The sequence below is a fragment of the Heterocephalus glaber genome, unplaced genomic scaffold, assembly GCF_053883595.1.
Source record: "Heterocephalus glaber isolate CG9 unplaced genomic scaffold, H.glaber_assembly_v1.0 deba00001442, whole genome shotgun sequence".
NCBI classification, from domain to species: domain Eukaryota; kingdom Metazoa; phylum Chordata; class Mammalia; order Rodentia; family Bathyergidae; genus Heterocephalus; species Heterocephalus glaber.
In genome coordinates, this window is record NW_028258296.1 from 30,673,766 (window position 1) to 30,687,217 (window position 13,452).

The 13,452-nt window shown below is 36.3% G+C and overlaps 1 long non-coding RNA gene across 3 annotated transcripts in view; it reads left to right on the plus strand.

Moving 5' to 3' along the window:
* The window catches only part of LOC101697564 (uncharacterized), a 433,033-nt gene that overhangs the window by 391,454 nt on the left and 28,127 nt on the right, over positions 1-13,452 (plus strand). For all 3 annotated transcript variants that reach the window (XR_015452005.1, XR_015452003.1, XR_015452004.1), the window contains one exon: positions 1-13,452. This exon is cut by the window's right edge and continues 15,284 nt beyond it. This is a non-coding gene — a long non-coding RNA (uncharacterized LOC101697564).

Below are 13,452 nucleotides of genomic sequence, written 5' to 3' on the forward strand. Positions count from 1 at the left end.
GTGAACCTAGTGTAATCACAAAGGTTCTAAAGAGTGAAAGAGGACATCAGAAGAGAGAAACAGGTGTGGCAGCGTGAGAAGGATCCAGCCCAATGTTGTTGGGATTGAAGACAGAGGACCGGCCTGTGAGCCAAGGAAGCTGTCCTGCCCTTGAAAGCAGGAAAAGACAAGGGAATGGATCTCCCCTGGAAGCTCCACAAGGACCACAGCCATGATAACACCCTGATACCAGGGAAGTACTGCTGAATTTTAGGCTGCAGACCCATAAGATAACGAATTTCTGTTGTTTTTGCAATAGGAAACTGAAACATGTCTTTGAGTCTTTTGTCATGTTTTTCTCAGATTGGTCTTTTTGCTTTGCAGATTTTTGATATATTATGGATGTGAGGGCTTTCTTGGGTTTGTTTAGTATTTTACATCCATGTTCTTTGTTGGTCCCAGCTTAATTGAGGGCAATTGACAAAACTTATGTATGTTTAAAGAATACAATGTAAGTCTTAGATATATTATATACTGTGAAATGATTACAACAATTGAGTTAGTTAAAATTCCATTACCATTTTGTGTGTGTGTGGTGAGAGCTTTCGAGATTTACTCTCAGAAAACTTCAAATATACAATTCAGAATTGTTAACTACAGCTGCCATGCTGTACATTAGATTTCCAGAACTTACTCAACTTGTTCTAAAAATTTGTAACATCTTCTTATTTTTGCTCCCTCTGTTTGCTTGGCAGCCACTATTCTACTGTTTCTATAAGTTTGAAGTTTTTAGATTCCACATGTACTTGTAAGATCATAGAATATTTGTCTTTGTCTGACTCATTTCAGCAAATTCCTTCAGATTTCATTCATATTTTTGCAAATGACTTGTCTTTTTCTTTCTTTTTTTCTTTTGCAGTGGCGGGGATTGAACTCAAGGCCTCCCATCACACATGCTGGTCAGGTGCTTTACCGCTGAACTATATCCCTAGTCCTAGAGGAAATATCTTATTGTGGTTTTGATTTGCATTTTCTTGATTAGTGATGTTGTGCATCTTTTCATGTATCTGTTTGTCACTTGTATGTCTTTGGAAAAATGTCTGTTCAAGAGCTTTATCCCCTTTTAAATTGGATTATTTGTTTTTTAAATATTGGAGTTATATAAGTTTCTGATATAGTTTGGATATTAATCCCTTATCAGGTAGATAGTTTGCAAATATTTTCTTTCATTCTATAGGTTTCCCTTCACTTGTTTGATTGTTACCTCAGCTGTATAGAAGAGTTTTAGTTTGATGTAGTCCCACTTGTTTATTTTTGCTTTTGTTATAAAAAAATCATTTGCATTACCAATATCTAGGAGTTTTATTCCCTAAATTTTCCTCTAGGAATTTCATGGTTTCAGGTCTTATATTTTATTCTTTATCCTATTTTGTGTAAACTTCTGTACATGGTATAAGATGAAGTTTAATTTCCTTCTTGCATGTGGGTATTCTGTTTTCTTATCACTATTTATTGAAGAGACTATCCTTTCTCCATTATGTAATCTTGTTAAATACTTGATATTATGAACATGAGTTTATTTCTAGAATCTTGATTGTGTTCTTTTGGTCTATGAGTTTGTTTAAATGGCAGTATCAACCTGTTTTTCTAGCTTTTAACATAATTTGAAATTAGGAAATAGGTTGCCTCCAGCTTTGTTCTTTCTCCAGGTTGCTTTGGCCCTTTGTAATCTTTTGTGTTTTCATGTGTTCATATTCTTTTTTTTCTTTTTTTTTTTGTATTAAATTCTTTTATTGGTACATTGTAGGTATACAACACAATTACATTTCTCATTGGGAATTGTACCTTTACATAATGCATCTTGGTTCTTATTTTTTCCCCATTCCTAGCCCTCCCTTCACACCCTCCACCCTTCCCTATTTACAAAGACTTTATTTCCATTTCTAATCATTTTTCCTTTCCCTTCTTTCCTTTCCCTTGCCCCTCCCACTACCCCTACCTCTTTGGACCTTTTCTTCCTATTTACATTATCGATTATTCATTCTAATCATTGGTACATTTTAGGTATACAACATAATGACATTCATCATTGGAAATTTGCACCTTTACATAGTCTCTCTTGGTTCTTATTTTTCACCCTTGCACAGCCCTCCCTTCAATCCCTCCAGTCCTCCCTATTTACAAAGATTTTGTTTCTATTTTTCCATTTTCTCATATTAATCCCATTTGCTATCCTTTCCCTAGCCCTCCCACTTCCTTCCCTTTTGCCCCTTTTCTTCCTACTTCACATTACCTATTATACAATTAGTCCTTATTTACACTTTCAGTTTCTCACACCAGAGAAACTATTCAGTATTTACACGTGTGTCCTATTTATTTCACTTAAGAGTATTGTTTCAATGTGCATCCACTTAGCTATGAATGTCTCTAATTTCTCATTTTTGATGGCTGAGTAGTACTCCATTTTATTAAAAAAACCACATTTTCTTTACCCAGTCTCCAGTTGATGGGCATTTGGGCTGTTTCCAAGTTTTAGCTATTACAAACTGTGCTGCTATGAACATGGGCACACATATATCACTGTGGTATGATTCTTTTAATTCTTTGGGGAAGATCCCCAGCAGTGGAATAGCAGGGTCAAATGGGACTTCCAGTCCTAGTTCTTTGAGGTATCTCCATACTGATTTCCACAGTGGTTGCACCAGTCTATACTCCCACCAGCAGTGGAGCAGGGTTCCTCTTTCCCCACAGCCCCACCAGCATTTGTTACTGGTTGATTTCATGATAGCAGCCATTCTTTCTGGAGTGAAGTGGAATCTCAGTGTTGTTTTCATTTGCATCTCTTGAATGACCAGTGATGTTGAACATTTTTTCATGTATTTATTTGCTAGTTCTACTTCTTTGTCTGAGAAATGTCTGTTCATTTCAGATGCCCATTTTCAGATTGGGTCTTTAAATTTGGGAGGTCTGATCTTTTTAAGTTCTTTATAGATTCGAAATAGTAGACCTTTGTCTGAGGAAGAGCAGGTGAAGATTTTTTCCCACATTGTGGATTGTCTCTTCACACTGCTGGTGGTTTCTCTTGCTGTACAGAAGCTTTTTAATAAGAAGAGATCCCATTTGTTGATTGTTTGTGCTAGTTCATGGGCAAGTGAGGTTTTGTTCATAAAATCTTTTCCTACACTGATGTCTTCAAGGGTTCTACCTAACCTCTGTTCCAACTGGTTCAGAGTTTCTATTGTAATATTTAGATCTTTAATCCATTTTGATTTTAGTTTAGTGCATGGTGAGAGATAGAGGTCTAGTTTTAATCTTTGGCAAGTTGAAGCCCAATTTTTCCAGCACCATTTATTAAAGAGGCTATCTTTCCTCCAGTGAGGGTGTTTGGCTCCTTTGTCGAAAATGAGATGGCTGAGTGTGTCTGGCGTTGTTTTTGCATCTTCTAATCTGTTCCACTGGTCCTCAGGTCTGTTTCTTTGCCAGTACTATGCTGTTTTGATCACAGTAGCTTTGTAGTAGAATTGCAGGTTGGGGATTGTGATACCCCCTGCCATGTCTCTGTTACCTAGAATTGCTTTTGCTATTCTGGGTCTCTTCTTGCTCCAAATGAATTTTTGGATTGTTTTCTCAAGGTCTATGAAGTATGCTGCTGGGATCTCAATTGGAATTGCATTAAATCTATATAGCAGTTTTGGAAGTATGGCTATTTTCACTATATTCATCCTTCCTACCCAGGAACAGGGGATGTCTGTCCATTTTCTGATATCATCTTCAATCTCTCTTTTCAGAGGGCCATAGTTTTCAGAGAAGAGGTCTTTGATTTCTTTCGTTAGGATGATTCCTAAGTATTTCAGTTTTTTGGATGCTATTGTGAAAGGAATTATTTGCTCTATTTCTCTCTCAGTGAGTCTGTCATTGGTGTAGAGGAAAGCTATTGATTTTTGTGTGTTGACCTTGTAACCAGCTACTTGACTGAATTTGGTTATTAAGTCTAGAAGACTTTTGGTGGAGTTCTTGGGGTCTTCTATAGAGAATATCATGTCATCTGCAAATAATGACAATTTGACTTCTTCATTTCCTATCTTTATTCCTTTTATTTCTTTCTCTTGTCTAATTTCCATGGCTAATGCTTCCAGAAGTATATTGAACAAGAGTGGTGATAGTGGACATCCTTGTCTTGTTCCTGATTGTAGTGTGAAGGATTTCAGTTTTTGCCCATTTAGTATGATATTGGCTGTTGCTTTTTCATAGATGGCTTCTATCAGTTTGAGGTAGAGACCATCTATTCCAAATTTTTGTAGGGTTTTTTATCATAAATGCATGTTGGATTTTGTCAAATGCTTTTTCTGCATCTATGGAGATAATCATATGGTTTTTGTCCTTGGCTCTATTGATATTGTGTATTACATTAATTGATTTTCATATATTGAACCATCCCTGCATCCCTGGGATGAATCCCACTTGATCAGGGTGTATGATCTTCTTGATGATCTTCTGCATTCTGTTTGCCAGTATCTTATTAAGGATTTTTGCATCTATGTTCATTAGTGAGATTGGCCTATAGTTCTCTTTTTCAGTTGGGCCTTTCTCTGCTTTGGGGATCAAGGTGATGCTTGCTTCCAGGAATGAATTTGGGAGTATTGCTTCCCTTTCAATTTCATTGAAGAGTTTCAACAGTAGTCACAGCAGTTCCTCTCTAAATGTCTTGTAGAATTCAGCAGTGAAGCCATCAGGGCCCAGGCTTTTCTTAGTTGATAAGTTTTTAATTACATTTTCAATTTCATTGCTTGATATTGGGTTGTTCAGAATTTTTAAGTCTTTTTTGTTCAACTTTGGTAATTCATATGTATCTAGGAATCTGTCCATTTCTTCTGTGTTTTCCATCTTATTGGTGTATAGGTTCTGGAAGTAGGCATTGATGATCCTCTGGATTTCTGCTGGGTCTGTTGTCATTTCACCCTTTTCATTCCTAACTGCATGGATTTGGGCCTTTTCTTTCTTTTTTCTGATAAGGTTGGCTAAAGGTTTGTCAATTTTGTTGATTCTTTCGAAGAACCAACTCTTGGCTTCATTGATTTTTTCTATTGTTCTCTTAGTCTCCATTGCATTGGTTTCTCCTCTGATCTTTATAATGTCATCCCTTGTATGAGCTTTGGGGTTGTCCTGCTCTTCTTTTTCCAGCAGCTTGAGGTTCAGGATCAGGTTGTTTAATTGGGCTCATTCTGTTTTCCTAATATGCGTATTCACTGCTATGAATTTCCCTCGTAAGACAGCTTTCATTGTGTCCCATAGATTCCGATGTGTTGTATTGTCATTGTCATTTAATTGAAGGAACTGTCTGATTGCTTCTTTAATTTCCTCTGTGACCCATTGGTTATTCAGAAGTGTGTTGTTCAATTTTCACATGTTTATGAAATTTTTTAAGTTTCTTTTGCTGTGGATCTCTACTTTCATCGCACTATGGTCTGATAATGTACAGGGGACAACTTCAATTCCTTTGCACTTACTTAAACATGTTCTATGTGTGAGTATGTGGTCTATTTTGGAGAATGACCCATGTGCAGCTGAGAAGCCTGTATATTCTGATTTTGTGGTGTGGAAGACTCTGTAAACATCTGTTAAGTTCATTTGTTCAAGAGTTCGATTGAGTTCTAGTATTTCATTACTTATTTTTAGTCTAGTTGATCTATTTGTGACAGTGGGGTGTTGAGGTCCCCCACTACAATTGTATTTGTGCATATATGACTTTTCATGTCTGTTAGTATTTGTTTTATATAGTTGGGTGCACTAGTGTTTGGTGCCTAGATATTTATGATTGTCATCTCTTCCTCTTGGATTCTTCCCTTTACAAGGATGTAGTGTCCTTCTTCATCTCTCTTAATCAGTGTTGGTTTGAAATCTACTTGATCTGCCAAGAGGATAGCTACTCCTGCTTTTTTTCGGGTTCCTGTCGCATGCAGTATTGTTTTCCACCCTTTAACTTTCAGTCTGTGAGTTTCCTTTTGATTTAAGTGTGTTTCTGGTATGCAGCATATTGTTGGATTTTGCTTCTTGCCCCATTCTGCCAGGATATTTCTTTTGATTGGTGAATTGAGACCATTAACGTTGATGGTTATAACTGAAACATATTGACTTGTCATTGCCATGACTTTTTCTTTTTGTTGGGTTCTCCCCCTTTACATTTAATTTCTTGTCATGCCAGATGGGTTCATTCTGCTTTGCTTCCTGGGGTTGTGATCCTCAGTGTCTGTTCTTAGGATATTGTGTAAAATTCTTTGGAGTGCTGGTTTGGTATTCACAAAGTTCTTAAGGTGCTCTTTGTCATGAAAGTATCTTATTTCTCCAACAATTTTGAAAGATGGTTTTGCAGGGTACATCAATCTGGGTTGGAGGCTGTTTTCTTTTAGGTCTTGGAATATGTCACTCCAAGCTCTTCTTGCCTTGGTGGTTTGTGTTGAGAAGTCTGCTGTGATTCTGATGGGCTTTCCTTTGTATGTGGGTTGTTTCTTTTCTCTGACTGCTTGGAGAACTTTGTTCTTCTGTTGTGTTTCTGGAATCTTAACAATTATATGTCTATGTGTAGATTTTTTTGATCAAGGCTATTTGGAGTCCTATATGCCTCACTTATCTGTATATCAAGCTCTTTTCCCCTTCTTGGGAAGTTTTCTGCCATTATTTCTGTGAAGAAATTTTTTATGTCATCTGCACTCTCTCCTGTTTCTTCATTGAGCCCAATCAGTCTTATGTTATTCTTTTTTGCATCATCTAGCAGCTGCTGCATTGATTTCTCATGTTCCCTTATAATTTTGAAGCAATTTTTCTTTTCCTGGTCACTAATTGCAATCTTATCTTCTATATCTGAAATTCTGTCCTCACATTGGCTCATTCTGCTGTGTAGACTTTCAATGGAGTTTTTCATGTCCTGGAAATCCATTTGCATCTGTTTTATGGATTCCATTTGTTTCTTATGTTGGGATTCCATCATGTTCCTGAGTTCCTCTCTAGATTTATTAATCATGTCTTGCACTAGGGGCACAATTTCTCCTGTTATCTGAGAAATTACTTCTGATTTCATCTTTTCCAGATCCTCTTTTGTTGCCAGTTCAGTCGGTCCAGGTGGTTGAGTATCAGAGTGTTCCATCTCATTTCCCTTTGGGGTTGCTGTAGGTGATCTGGAAGTCTGGTTTTGAGACTTATTTAAGTGTTTTCTCATTTCGACTGGGGCGGGGGTCTGTTAGCGCCTGCATGTATTACCTCCTCTGAGCTGGTGAGGTGGGACAGGGGCCAGGAGCAGCGGTAGGGATGGTGACCCAAAAGCCCATTCCTGTGTGCTGGGAGCAGCCCGAGGGATGGTGGCTGGGAAACCCCTTCCTCTGGATCAGGAGCAGTGGGATGGTAGCTCAGAAGCCCCTTCCTCTGGGCCAGGAGCAGCGGGACAGAAGGTGGCCCAAAAGCCCTTTCCTCTGGGCTGGGAGTAGCGGGAGGGATGATGACTGGGAAGCTCCTTCCTCTGGACCAGGAGCAGTGGGAGGATGGCTCAGAATACCCTACCTCTGGGCCGGGAACAGTGGGACTCAGTACCTTGGTCTGGTGGTCTGGTGTCTCTGCGTCTTTGTAGTGTGGAATCAGGTGGCTGCCTGTCTGCAGCGAGGTGATTCGGTGTCTTTCTCGTGACTCAGCACCTCGGTAGGGCGTGCACAGACCCGCCTGTCTGCAGCGGGCTGATTTCGGAGTGTTCTGTGCGACTCAGGACCTTGGTAGGGCATGGGCAGACCTGCCTGTCTGCAGCGGGGTGATTAGGCGTCTCCCACGTGACTCAGGACCTTGGTAGGGCGTGTACAGACCTGCCTGTCTGCAGCGGGCTGATTCAGCGTTTGTTCTCTGCGACTGGGGACCTCAGTAGGGTCCATGTGTTCATATTCGTAAGAGAGATTCACATAACTTTCTTTTCTTGTAACATTCTTGTTGAGCTTTGGTAACAACATATTGCTGGCTAAATTAAAAATCACTTTGGGATATGGTCTCATATTTGTAAGACTACTGTCCATGTATCTTAAATTTTGATGAATTCACCAATAAAGTCATATGAGTCTGGAATTTTCCTTCTTATAATTTTAGTTGAAGAATTTAATTTTTTAATAGTACACTTATCAAATTTTCTATTTTTCATGTGTCAGTTTTGGTAAGCTATATTTTTCAAGGAAAATGTCTTCTAAATTTTCAAATTAATATTCACAAAGTTGTTGATAATATCTTCCTTTAAAAATGCTTGTGAGCTCTGTAGTGATGGCTTTTTCCATTCTTGAATTTGGTAGCATTTGCCTTCTTTTATTTTTACAGCAATGGGCTTTGCTAGGAGGTTATGATTTTAAATATTTAAAGAATAAGCTTTTAGCTTTGATGATGTTCTCCACTATATGTGAATTTTGTTTCACTATTTTATGTTATTGCCTTTACAGTATTTCCTACCTTCTAATTTGTTTGCATTTGACTTGCTATTTTTTTAAAAAAAGAACTTAAATGTTTTATTATTTTAGCCTTTCTTCTCTGGTATATTGCATTCTAAAGCTAAAAATATTCTTTAAGCAGTACTTTTGTTACAAATGATAAATTTTGATTTTTTTTTTGTTTCACTCAGTTAAATTTTTGAGAAAAAATTCCATTTTTACTTCTTTCCTCCAGGAACCAATTTGAAGTATGTTGTTTAATTTCCATGTGTAAGATTTTCTAGTTTTCTTGTTATTTATTCTAGATTAATTCCACATAGTGTACATTCTCTCTTTATCTTATTCTTTGAAATGTGTTGAGATATACTTTATAGCCAATCATATTATCAATTTTGGTAAATGTTCATATTGCACTAAAATGATATGTATTCCCTAAGTAGTGTAAGCAGTATTCTACATATGTCAAATAGGCCTAGTTTTAAAAAAATATTGTTAAAATCTTCTTAGTCTCTATAACATTTTAATATCTGCTTGTTCAATAAGATGTTGAAAATGATGTGTTAATATCTATTATGATCATAGATTTATCTAGTTTCTTTAATGCTGTTAGGTTTTGTTTAGATTTTTGAAATTATAATGTTAAATACATATGCTTATGTAATTATTTTCTTTTCCTTGAGTATTGATCGTTTAGGGCTACAAAATGTCTCGTTTTATCTTTAATAATGCTCCTTATTTTAAAATGTGCTTTGTTTGATATTAGTTTTGTCATATTCACTTTCTTTGGTTAGCATTTTCATGGTGTATTGGGTACCCCTTGTGTATGGTGTCACATTTTCTTGGCTTTTCAAATGACTCTAAACGTTATTTCCAGAAAAAAATTTACAGAAATAAAATGTAGAACTTCTTTCTAAAAAAAAATTTGGTCCTACAAAGCAGCTGGTCTCATTTCCTGGTCTCACCAGCAAAATACTGTTAGTAATCAGTATGGCTAGTAAAGCAAAGCAAAACGCAAATCACATACAATGGGGAAAATGTCAAATTCGTATTAGGTTTTCCTTTTGAAAATCCTCTTGAAAGCAGTATGGGGTGTGTTCTGGAGGAAAGTTTGCCCCAATAATTTTTTCATGATCTGGTTGTCTTCAGATCATTGTGTAAGAGCATTAGGAACACAGGACTTCATAAATTTAACAAATAGAGCTGGATAGTATAATCTAGTCAACCAAGAGATAAGTGAAATAAAAACTTTTAAAATATAAAAATATTAGTGATGAGCATTTCATTCATCTAAATTTGAAACTAAAATTTAAAAATTGTTTCAACTAACAGAATGTAAATATATAAACATTAACTGTATGCAGACAAAATAAAAGAGTGAACAGAAGTGGGAGGGTGTGTAAGTGTAAGTGCTCCCATTTCATGCCTGGTTATAGCAAGAATCAATAGAATCTGCCTAAAACTAAAACATTTAGTCTAAACATTTTTATAATGCTTTTAATTAACTTGAGATATTTAAAAAGCAATTTTGCTTGTGCTGAAGAAAAATCTGAAATTGAACAATTTTGTTTTCACTTATTTAGTTAATTCAAATATAATAAAAATTACCCCTATATATACAGAGAGAGAGAGGCCCCAAACAGTGGTTTCTATTTATTAACTATCGTCATTTGGGGATGGTTAGTTTTTGGTGGTTATTTTAACTTTTTCATTGTTCTATTTCTTATTGCTTAACTTTTACTTTTCTTATGATGAGCATATATCATTTAAAAAAATCTTTTAAGTCATTTTCTTAAAAAAATGTCAGAAAGAGCAATAGAGCCATCTTTAGCTAGAAGAATTTTTCTCACCTTTTTCTAAATTACTTTTACAGAGAAACTTTATATTTTATCTTAAAAGAAGCCACTGATTGAATTATTCTTTGTCATGGTGAGCCTAATGTGATCAATTTTTATTTGGGTTTCACTAATGAAGAGTGAATTCTTTTTCTCTGCAACTCCTAGCATTCACTATCACTCAGTGTAACCTTTCATATCTCAGGCTCCCCATTTCAAGTCAGGTCTGTCATCTCTTCTTCTTAGATCTAGAAGCAGACAGTGTCACCAAAAGGACACTCTCCGAGGATCCGGATGGTGGTGGGGTGATACCGGTTTGAAAGCTTGTCAGATTGACAGCCATTCTGCCAAGTACTACAGCAGAGTCAAAGAATTAAAATGCAGAGTCTCTTATTTTATGTTGGAAGATGGGGAGGACAAGAAACATTGGTTCACAATGATTGAGCACCTGATGCATGCCAGGCATGGTCACAAGAACCTGTGAGCTTTGTGTTGCTAATGCCCTCATGCACACCAAGGGAACAGGAACTTGGAGAGGCTAGATGAATCATCTGTGGCCATGTGGCCATCCAGGAATGTTCTGATACTGATGCCTGTGCCCTGCTGTGTCCTTCTCTCTTTTTCTATTGCTGCCAAGGAAATGTTCCTAGAATCTTTCCCTTTTCTCTGTGGCTGTTGCTTGTGGTGCAAGTGTTTCTATAGGCTTTTTTTCCCCCTCCTGATTTGCAATTTTATTTAATGAATTTTTAAAAAATTCTTAGAAGTTTTACCTTTGATACAGGTAGCAAATGTTTTGCTCCAAACTCTTTTGAAGAATTACTACCAAAATAATAGAAGCAGTTAGATCTTGCTAGAATTGAGATTTAATGGCAAAATGAAATAAAAGCCACAAAGAGTTAATTACTCTAGCACTAATTAAGTGTAGTCTTCTTGGGGGAAAAAAAAGCCTGCTTCATCCTGGCAAGAAGCCTGAAAAAAAGGGGGCGATCTGTCACAGACTCATGAAACACAGTAATTAAGGTCTGAAACGCTTCCCAATCAAAGAACAGGACAAGTTTACTCTGAGTTAACTGTTTAAAGAGCATCCCTTGTGAAATGGCACTGCCACTGTATGTTTTTGAATTGAATTGGTTTAATTTCTTACTGTTTGCTTCTAAGTAGGAATTAAAGCCTCCATTAGGATTTGTTAATGTTGCCCATTCTGGACTCCCTTACCCAGGACAGAGAAAAAGAAAGAACTAAGACAGTATGCATCTTATATATACTCAGCCAGAGCCTGGTCACAGGCCCAATTTTCCAACAGGCAAGAATAATGAAGAATTAATGAACTCACATCTTACTTACATGTCTAATTTTTAAACTAATCATTTATATTCTCCAAGTAAGATGTGCTCTCACAGAAGCCTTAAAATGCATAAATAAATGAAAACATGCATTTTGTTCCAAAAGTATCCTTATATTTCATGATGAATATTCAGTTGGCCAACACATTCGTGTAATGACACCTGTAACTCACACATGGTAATTTAATTAATAACAGTTGATTTCTGTTTATAATGAAATAATCACCTGAACTCCGCTTCATGTATTGGTTCATTGTCTTCCTTACAGCTACTTTAAACCAGTATTTAAGCTTCATCTAGGATATCTAGTTTGCTTAAAAAGCATAGCAAATGAACAAAAATGTTGAAATAGTCACTTTGTTTTTACAATGATGTGAGGATTGCATTTTTTTAATCCACGAGATTTTAAAAAATATGTTCACAATGCAGGTATTTATTGCTTATATTAAGGGAGAGGTTTGGTTAAATCATAAGTCTAATGTGGCCCATGAATAGAACATTTTTATTCATTTTTAAAAATAATTAACTATGTCAGTTTCTGATAAATATAATTGCTAATATTCATTGAATTTTTTTAAAGGAACTAAACCATTCTGAAGTGTGTCTTTTTAAATTATTTCAACAGCCCTGTGAGGAATGTCTAATGATTATCCTAGTTTTTACATCAGGGATCTGAGATTTGTTGCAATAACTTGCCCAAGGTCATGGAGAGCAAGATTTACCTAAATAGTTTAACCAGGAAGACTAAATTTTCAACTCTCTTTAGAGATATGAATGGTAGATGTGTGTAATGACTAGAAAGAAGTAGGGAACTTTTCAAGGAGCTAATATTATGTCTCGGGAATGGCAGATTAAGTTGGAGAACCCATCTTTTGTCTTTTGTTTGTACTAACTAGATTCTAGATTGCTTAAGTCAGTGAAATGAGGGAAAATATTTTAGGTTTTATGCTCCTCTAGATTATAATGCCTGGAACATTATGGAGGAGCACAGCAAATGGAAAGTCAATTATTCATGAAACTAAAGGGATGTGCTCTTCATCTCATTTCCTCCTAATTCTGTTGCTCTTAATTTTAAACCCTTTCACCTATTGGTTTATCATAGTACTCCCTCATGTAATCCGTTTTACATCCAAGAATGTTTCTGACATTGGAGAGATTGTGGTATTCAGTGGATTGAGACCCTGAACCATCTTATGCTTCCTAGTATGATCCAGAACTCTGTGGAGAAACTCTAGCCTCTGGCATAATATTTTCACTCAAACAAATTTAGTTTCCTATGATCTCAGTGGTATTTAACAGTAAATCTTGAACTACATGTTTAGCAAAAGCAGTGGGAAAATGGATGTCAAGTCCATTAATCACAGACAAAAAAGATACTCTGGGTTGGAATGTCAACCAGGCATTAGCTGTGCCTTGCACTGTAAAATCTTTTCAAATGACCCCCTGATCAGTTCAGCTTGTTCTTCTGCCCTGAGAAAATGTAAAAACAGAAACCAACAGTTAGAGTATCATAATTCTGATGATACGTTAGGCTCTGTGCAGTAGGGGTTTGGTATAAGGAGAGTCATAAGAAGCTTCTTCATAGTGTTTCACTCACAGCTGTCAGCTTGATCAAATCATGTGCAAAATCGATATAAAGCTGCATATTCTGTAAAGTAAATATGTCCATTAGATAAAAAGTGTTTCAGGGTAATTTAAAATAGTCTGAATATAGCCATTTGTAACTGAAGGATTTATTTAAAATTGATTTTGGGGAAAGTAAAAGTAAGCAAAATGGTGTTTACTTCTTATATTCTAGATAAAAGGAAGCACCAGAAAAAAAAAGCTGAAATGTACCTATCATAAGTGATA